Source organism: Anastrepha obliqua, chromosome 6 (genome assembly GCF_027943255.1).
Source record: "Anastrepha obliqua isolate idAnaObli1 chromosome 6, idAnaObli1_1.0, whole genome shotgun sequence".
Taxonomy (NCBI): Eukaryota; Metazoa; Arthropoda; class Insecta; order Diptera; family Tephritidae; genus Anastrepha; species Anastrepha obliqua.
The window spans coordinates 46,912,143-46,922,540 of record NC_072897.1 but is presented as its reverse complement, the minus strand read 5'-3'; positions in this window follow the sequence as shown (position 1 = coordinate 46,922,540).

Below are 10,398 nucleotides of genomic sequence, written 5' to 3'. Positions count from 1 at the left end.
CGAGTGCATAGCACCACCACTGCACTCGCCGCCATAAACGCCCAGATAAACTGCGGGGTTAACCAAAACCGCCCCTGCGAGAGGAATGTCCTTGTAGCGTTGAACCTGAAGAAAGCTTACGATTCAGGCAGCCATTCCACGCTACTAGCTGATATTTGTCAGTCGACACTCCCGCCGGGGCTGAAGAGCCGCAAAACTACCTGAGCGGTTGTCACCATCAGTGATTTTTCGAGACCAAATATCAAAGCAGAGGAACATTAAGCAAGGTGTACCGCAGTGTGGTGCCCTTTCAGCTTGCTGTTCAACTTCTACATCTCGAAGCTACCGCAACCACCAGAGGAAGGCTCCCTGGTCCCATTCGCTGACGACTGCACGACAATGGCGTCGGGCAATGACATCGATGGTCTGTGCTCCAAAGTGAACAGCTAGCTCACCGACCTTTCTCGCTTTTTCACTGCGAGAAATCTCCACCTTTCCCCTCTAAATCCAAAGCGACCCTCTTTACCACCTGGACAAAGGAGGTCAAACTGTCCCTCAAAGTTGATGACAGACCAATTCCGACAGTAAACAATCCCAAAATTTTGGGTGTGACCTTTGACAGTTTGCTCTCCTTCTCAGCGCATACACCCGCAATTAACACTAAGGTAAAAAATCGCAACAAGGTCCTCACAGGACAAAGAACTAGAAGGTTTTAAAAGACAAAAAACTGTTGCTCGGCGTTTAAGGCAATTTTTCGGCCGGTTATTAACTATGCTGCGCCTGTCTGGTCGCCTGGCACTAGTGACATGCAGTGGATAAGGCTACAGACATGCCAAAATACTGCCATTCGGACAGCGACGGGCTGTCTCCTGATGTCCCCTATTCAACACCTTCATAATGAGGCACAAATGCTCCCTGTAATAGAGCACAATAAACTGCTCAGAAAGCAGTTCCTGCTGGGCTGCTACCGTACGTTTCAACCTTGCGGACACCTGCTTGAGCCTGAGCCGCCTCCCAGGCACGGCAGGAGACACCTTTTAGACTACGCTGACGAAATCCAGGACAAAACTGACCGAAATCTACTGGATCAGACAGTATTTAGACAGTCAATAAACGACATTCACCGGGACACCGCCACCACCTTCTTACGCTCCCGCCCTGTGAATGCCGTACTCGGAGACCAATCACCACCTATTGCAGATGAAGAGCTCCAGCTTCCCCGTGAGGCACGTGTAACACTGGCACAATTACGTTTTGGATACTGTAGCAGGATAAACTCCTACTTATCCAGAATTGACCCCGACATACCAAACATATGTCCGCCATGTGAAGATACCCCGCACGACACTAAACACCTTTTCACATGCCCTCTAAAACCTACTCATCTAACACCCCTCTCGCTCTGTACCCAACGCGTCGAAACAGCATGTTTCCTGGGCCCACCGTTAGATGAGCTAGACGAAGACGACCGGTGATTACACTACGCTGACAGGGCAAAGTTACTGCTAAAACAACTACAACAACAGGATTGGTGTTACGTTTAAGAACGAAGACGGAAACTCTTAGAAACAATGATTTTCCACTTTCTGCTTTGGCCCAATAAGTGCATTTAACTCACTCATTATAAAAAATGATGAAATACGAGAGCTCGATGTGATATCTGCAAACTTAGTAAAGTCATTATTTCAGCTATAGCAGTTTATTTTGGTGTATGGACAGTGATTTTTTTATGTAGCCAAACAAATACCCACCACTAGCACACCACATTTTGTAAACTTTACCACACATAAGATCATTCTCGTTGCTGAAAGTTAAAGGTGCTGAATTTTCCGTTAATCTCCGGAATATTAAGCTCTTTATTCTTCTCTCTTCAATAAACCTATAGAACTCCTTCCGATCATCCGCTTTCTCTGTTTTTATTTATTTCTTCTTTCAGTGCCTTATTTTCTTCTGTTAATGCATTCACTTTTTCCGACAGGTCCTCAACCTTAGGCGTAATCGAAGAAAGATCGCCTTTTGTGGCTATGACATCACATCCAAACTAGCCACAGTTTTTTTATTGGAAGCAATTGGGCTCGGTTCTGGTAAAATTTCCATTAGTAATATTTTTGAGTAGCTGCCGCCGTAGCCGAATGGGTTGGTGCGTGACTACCATTCGGAATTCACAGAGAGAACGTTGGTTCAAATCTCAGTGGAACACCAAAAAAAAAAATTAAAAGATACATTTTTCTAATAGCGGTCGCCCCTCGGCAGGCAATGGCAAACCTCCGAGTACATTTCTGCCATGAAAAAGCTCCTCATAAAAAAAAACTGTCGTTCGGAGTCGGCTTGAAACTGTAGGTCCCACCATTTGTGGAAAAACATCAAGACGCACACCACAAATAGGAGGAGGAGCTCGGCCAAACTACCAAAAAGGGTGTACGCGCCAATTATATATATATAATCTTTTTGAGTGATGAGCGGCAACTCTTTTATCTCTGTTATTTTCACATGTAGGGTATAAAGTTTGGTATAAAGTGTAAAGTGCGGAGCCAAACCAAAGTTTTGGCGATTTAGAACTCGTTCTTTTACACAGTGCTCTTTATGAATAAAATCCATTTTATGTTGGCGCACTTGTGTAAACCATCGTAATAAAACTTCACTGAAATATACCTTAATATAATAAATATAATATATATAATCACATATAATACAACAAATAACAACTTAGACGGCTAGACAGAAACAATTTAGATGGCGACAGAAAATACTTTATATGGCGACGACATATACTAGAACAAATAACAATTCGACGGGGAGACAGAAAAAATTTAGATGGCCACCACCTCTGGCGAAACAAATAAAAATTTAAACGATACGGAGAGTCAGTAATACACTGTGATAGTCAGTTACACTCACAGAGAACGTAAATTCATTTACGTTCTCTGACACTCACCCAGCTTCAGGACACATAGGGGTTTTTGGGTCCATTGCGGTAACGCATTTGGCAGACGGGACGTATAGAAAGTTCTGCCGTGCCACAATGAAAGTATTGCCGGATATAAACTAAAATGCAGCAGATGTTCGTTTAATGAAAGCAAATACCATACTTCGTGGTTTATAAAATAGTTTTAGTTGGTCGTCAAATACATCATAAAATTAATACTTACTGAAGCGAAAGGGTTTCAATCGAATATATGGTAGTCGTAGACGGTGTGTGCGATCTTAATTTCGGGATCGGGAAGCACATTCATTTTGCAGGACAACTTCGAAAGGATAAAGGTGCATTTAAATTGACTCAATTTATTTAAATTCTATTTATTTTCTATATTTAATTTGATACCACACCACCATAGTTAAAAATTTGCGCTAAACAAAATTGTTCGTCCTTAAACATTATGACGGGGATAGTTGTTGACAAGTAACCAACGAGTGCAAGACTTAAGCAGAAGGCATTTCACATTTTCATTGAACAATAGATATTAACAACTTAGCAGCAAATTGACAAGAAAAGCATATTATTACGAGTTCCGTTCGATTACTGATTTATTAAATAAAAGAGTCTAATGCAGTAATTAGCAATAAATTTACGAAATTACCTGCAAAATTGACAACCGGCTGTCAATACTGTTTTGAAAGGTTTTTCTTCATAGAAATTGCTTGGTGGAATATTTCGGAGTTTTTGGTTTGTTTAATTATTATATTATTAACGATATGAAGCAAATACAAGGAGAAGAAATCGTTAATTTAAATGCGATTTACATTTTATACTAAGTGATAAGAGGACAAACCGTTAATGGACACACGTTTTTTTCTGTTATATGAATCCGTAATTAATAATACCTAACAAAAATGTTATTACAATTATGTCTACAAACCTGTTTGCTTTGCCGGCATCCATTTAATTCTATTTTTACTTTGACGTTTCTCTTTACATTCGTGAAAATAATTTTCTGTAACACAGAAAATAGTATGATAATGATCCAGGATTATTTCATAATCTCAGATTTCGCGAGGGAAATTTTGTGTGGGTAATCTCGCTTTTACGGATTGGGAATTAAGCATGGAAAAGTATATAATCTACTTATATGTGAACGGCAGCATATATTTAAGATATGAAACTCTTTAATTTTGAGAAAGAGCGCGCCCATGAGGACGTTTCAAAACTTGGCAGCACTCACCCATTATGGGATTTTAAGCAGCTGATAGGCGAAATGGCAGGCTGCCAGAAGAAACGCGCCAAAAATGACTAACCAAAACAGTTCGTTTTTGCTTAATGGAGAAATAACGTGTTGAAATGTTCATAATTATTTGTCTTAAAATGAACTCAATTGCAATGTAATAATTTGAATTGAAGTGAGTTTGTAGAATCTAAAGCTCGATATATCCTTTTCGTCTTCTACTTTTAATTCGTCTTGTGCACATATGCATATGAATACGTTTTACTCGCACATACATGATATTTTATTGAAAACTGTGTGTTGGCTTATGTAAATTAGTATATACGTAAATATTCTATCTATAATATCTGAAAAGCGTAGGTAAGGGCATTGAATTTGAGTTTGAGATATTTTACACAAATTAAAGGTTATCTGCTTTAAGTGATTATGTTCGTTGTTTGAGAATTTTTTTGTTACCCACTTTCTGTGTTATATCAAAAAATCATATGCCATGTATTTAATTATAACTTATGTTTTTCGTGTTCATTACTTTATTATTATATAATTACTTATGTATTTCAGTTTTAAATAATTTCATTTACATATAAATTTCAAAATTTTTTGCTTACTTATGTACATATTTCAAATGGATTATGCCTATTTTTAGTATACACTAAATACTAACCTCAATGGTGGTGTGGAAACTAAAACCTCCTAGTTGTTGTTTAAAAACTACCCAATTCATGTTTCTACCGGTATGGCAATATTGGCAAATGTTATAAAAAATGCACATTTTCAGCGCTCTCACGAGAAAAAGAGTTTCCCATCTAGTCATCTATGTACGGCAGTATCATCCGCGAACGTTCCGACCATAAACCATGGCCAAGGTGGATTTATTACAGGTGACAGCTTTCACCCAGCTGAATTTTTCGCCATAGATATGGCTTACGTCAAAATGATATGCTTTGCTTGTATGTATTGGTATGCTTACATTCGAATGTTTACATTTGCTCCTGATTTTGACGTGATGCTTGGACCAAACGCAACAACAAATACATGTAGGGTTTTACTTATATGTGATTGCTGTCACCTATAATAAATTCGCCTTGACCATGACTATACGCAAAACTCTTTTTCTAGTGAGAGCGCCAAAAAATGTGCATGTTTTATAACACTCGTCAGTAATGCCACACCGGAAGAAACATTGAATGGGTATTTTTTAAACAAAAATTGGGAATTTTTAGTTTCCACTCCGCCATTGAGGTTAGTAACACGGTGCAACACTAAAAATACACCTGATAAATTACACACTGTAAATTGTTTATATGGTCGAATAATGCATAAAAATATTTTTGTTATATTTTTTGTACCCTCCAATTTTTATTTATTTATAAAAAACCGTTTTTTCAGACTTTGCGCGGTAATCTACGGATATCTCAGTCATTTTTTCACCGATTTTCAATATTTTATATGTTTTGAAAAGGATATTGTCAGACCTTTCAAATGATGGACAAGAAGTAATTATTCAAACTAGTAAGTTGTGACTTTTATTTGATTAAACCTGGAGAAAGTGCTTTGTTTTATCATTTTTTTTAATTTTAACAATTTTTTATTGCATAATTTTACAACAAAATATAAGATGTTTGTTAATATTCTTTGAGTGTATTTATTAACGAAGAAATTAATGTGTTACTTTCAATAATCGGACAAAAATTGCGTAAACTACGCTAGTTTTTCGTTAATAGAAATAGAAAAATAGAAATCATTTTCTACAAGATTCCATTGTTTTAAACGTGATGCCAAAGCCTCAGCATGTCTGTATGAGAGTTCTAGATCACGTACTAAATCGTTCATATCTGAATTCGAAACAAAATGCCGCTCTTTTGATTCTAACGCAGCTGTGATAAAAGGTTCATCACTATGTGAACTACAGGGTGGCTGATGAAAGCCGCTACCAAAAAAAAATTGAATAACTTTTTTTCTTTTTAAGTTATCTGTTCCATTTTTGTTTTAATTTGCAGATTGATCTTTAAAATTTATTAAAATGGATACATGGGACACGCAAGCAAGAATTTGGATAGTCCGCCGCTATCACGCACTGGAGTCCGTAGTTTTGGTACAGAGAGAGTACAGGCGGATGTTTGGCGGCGATCCCCCGAGCAGATGGACCATAATGAGACTGGTGAATAATTTTGCTGAGCAAGGAACAGTCGCAAGAAGGCCTTATCATCGAAACCCACCAGTTCGGACGGAGGAAACGATCGCTGCTGTAGCTGCAGCTATACAAAGCAATCCAAGGGTTTCAACAAGAAGCTTATCTGCTCAACTTGGTATCAGCCGACAGTCTTTGCAAACAATAATGCACAAAGATTTAGACTTATTTCCCTACAAAATTCAAATGGTTAACAAACTGAATGCAGCAGACTTGTCGATTCGCTTGGAATTTTGTCAGAAGATCCTGCAAATGGTGGAAGAAGACCAAAACATGTTAAACTGCCTTTTCATGTCTGATGAGGCCCATTTCGATTTAAACGGCAATGTGAACAAACAAAATTGTCGAATATGGAGTACTTCTAACCCACAGATACTCCACGAGACGGAATTGCATCCTCTTCGCGTGACAGTGTGGGGTGCGGTTTCTTCACGCTGTATTGTCGGGCCTTATTTTTTTGAAGAAAATGGTCACACCGTTACGGTTACTGGAGACCGTTATTTGAAAATGCTGAAAGAATTTTTCTATCCAGAACTACGCCGAAAGAGAATTCCTTTCCACTCTGTGTGGTTTCAACAAGATGGGGCAACGTCTCACATAGCCCAGACTGTTATGACAGAGTTGCGACGAAAATTTCCCAATAAACTGATTTCAAGAAACTCCGAATTTCGTTAGCCCCCAGGTCGCCTGACCTTACTACACCTGACTTTTTCTTGTGGGGTTTATCTAAACAAGAAGTTTATAAAACAAAGCCAACAAATTTGGATGAACTAAAACAATCCATTCGGGCAACAATTGCGGCTATTCCTGTCGCAACTCTCAAAGCAGCAATGAACAACTTTTTACTAAGAAGCCGCACTTGTGTCAACGAGCATGGGGGGCATTTAAATTCAATTATTTTTAAAACTAGTTAAGCTACATTTAATAAAATTTAATGACCTTCAACTTAAAAAAAAAAATAAATGAATTCCATACACTAAAAAAAAGTTATTTGAGTTTCTTAATGTAGCAAAATTCATCAGCCACCCTGTACTTAGCCTGGCACTATAGAAATTTTGTATAGCAGAGTTCAATTATGAGTTAATTTAAGAGCTGTAACCGACAACATCGTTATTGCCACAAACATTTTTATTTCTTTATTTACTTTAATATATTAAATAAACTAATGTATGATAAATCAATCGTTAACCATAATTTTTATAATTAAATAATAATTCCTATTACTACCACGTATCCCTGTGGAGTACCCCTGTGAGTCCTTTTAGTTATGTGGATATTACCCTTATTGGTTCTAATGATCCCGGTTTCTAGCACAGAGATGACTCAATTGCTGATACAATTGTCCACGCCTTGGTCTATCAACGCCCGTTGGATAGCATCAGTGAAACGTCTGACAATATCCTTTTCAAAACATATAAAATATTGAAAATCGGTGAAAAAATGACTGAGATATCCGTAGATTACCGCGCAAAGTCTGAAAAAACGGTTTTTTATAAATAAATAAAAATTGGAGGGTACAAAAAATATAAAAAAGAGGTGGTCTGTAAAGTCGGTTTACTGACGATAGTTTAACGTGATAACGTCATAAGAAAATACTAATTGAATGGTTGCATTTTTCAAAAGAAAAATTTAATTATATTTGTTTGATAGATATTTTGTATGGATATAGAGAATGAGTTAACATTAACATAACATAATATACTTTAACATAACATAACATAACAAAACATAACATAACATAACATAACATAAAATAACATAACATAACATAACATAATATACTTTAACATAACATAACATAACATAACATAACATAACATAACATAACATAACATAACATAACATAACATAACATAACATAACATAACATAACATAACATAACATAACATAACATAACATAACATAACATAACATAACATAACATAACATAACATAACATAACATAACATAACATAACATAACATAACATAACATAACATAAAATAAAATAACATAACATAACATAACATAACATAACATAACATAACATAACATAACATAACATAACATAACATAACATAACATAACATAACATAACATAACATAACATAACATAACATAACATAACATAACATAACATAACATAACATAACATAACATAACATAACATAACATAACATAACATAACATAACATACCATAACATAACATAACATAACATAACATAACATAACATAACATAACATAACATATCATAACATAACATAACATAACATAATTACGTCAAAAAATAATAATAACATTAAAACAACATGTATTATTAACAAACTTGGTTTTATTTTAAATTCTTCAAGTAAATCAAATTAATAATAATCAATAAGAAGGCATATGCAAATACAAATACGTGAATTTATATATGTACATATGCGCATATACATACACATATACGCTCACTTAAGTAGGAGAGAGCAAGATGTCGAACGTTGCCGTTCGTTTGCTTTGTTTGCTTTGTCGTTCGTTCCGCGCTTTCGCTTGCAGTTCATTCAAGGTAACGGCAATGGGCAAGGTAACGGCAATGAGCAAGGTAACGACACATTTTTTCGTGCGTGCAGCCTGTTAAATCGAATTATAAGACGTTATCACGTCAAAAAATATTTGTATGCATTATTCGACCATATAAACAACCTACAGTGTGTAATTTGTCAGGAGTATTTCATTTATTTTTTTGTAGCACAGTGTAATTAGTGCATAAAATCGGCATAAAATACATGAATAAGCTAAAAAATCAAAAATTACATGTTTGGGAAATGTATTCATATATGTACACAAGACGAATTAAAAGTAGAAGCTGAAAAGGCTATAAAAAGCTTTGGAAAATTCTACAAACCCCCTTCAATTTTAATTCATACGTTTCAATTAAATAAATTTTAAGACAAATAATTATAAAAATTTCAATCGCATCATTTCTTCAATAAGCAAAAAACTGTCTTCGTCAGTTATTTCTGGCGCGTTTCTTCTGGCAGCCCGCGATTTCACCTATCAGCTGTTCAAAATCCCATAATGTGTGAATGCTGCCAAGTTTTGAAACGAGCTCATGGGCGCTCTCTCTCTTAAAATTAAAGAGTTTCGCATCTTATTATCTATGGTTCCGACTCTTGTTTCTTCAGAAGCTGGTAGATCGTATGTGTATCACTTCAACTCAAATCATTACACCGCGTTACACACATCTGTCCTATGAACCAAATATACTTTTTCGGAAAGGAGATAAAAAATAAAAAGACACGTGTATCGGCGATTTTTATGTAGAGGTCACAATTGTGTTTTTTTTTTGTATTCTATAACTTTAAACGAGCAATTCTTGTATGCATATCTGTATAGCCACACGATCTCAGAATTAGCTTAACGGATTTGAATGAAATTGGGCACGCAGATAGTGTATCACATTTCTAGACTTTTGACCTAGGTGTTGCCACTGACAATGTTTCACAGGGCTGCCACCTGTTCGAAATTTTTTCCCCGATCTTCGTGCAATTTAAAACATTCGTCATATGGAATACTGCTACGTCGCTCACGAGCTGCTGTTATTTTAAAATCAGCCGCCACTATATTCCACTGCTTAAAGCGTGATGCAAAGAGTTCGGCTGTTCTCTTTGACAAATTTCTTTCTCGTACAAGGTCATTGAAGTCGACTTGCGTTACTCAATGCGGCACTGCAGTCCCAAGTTCACTGGGTGTTGGTACAAATTCCGATACCTCTGGTTCCCCGCATCTCGCATTCGATGCAAGAAATGTTGATAGCATTGTTGGTGCTACTGTTGGTTCTCCATCCCTTAATTCGGGAACATCATCAAAAATCTCCATTGAAGCCGCTATACGTGCTTCTGATGAGTACAGAACCGCTGAAATAACCGATTCTACATTAGCGTTGCGAATTTTGTTGCGGCGAAAGTATTGGTACCCTTTAGTTTGAGTAAAAATTAAGCAAAAGTAGAACAGTTCACTGCAGTGCTCCGTACGTGGTAGCCAAATTGTAGGTACAGAGTACTTTATTCTTGACCTTCCATCAGCAAACTTGCATAAGTTTCTATA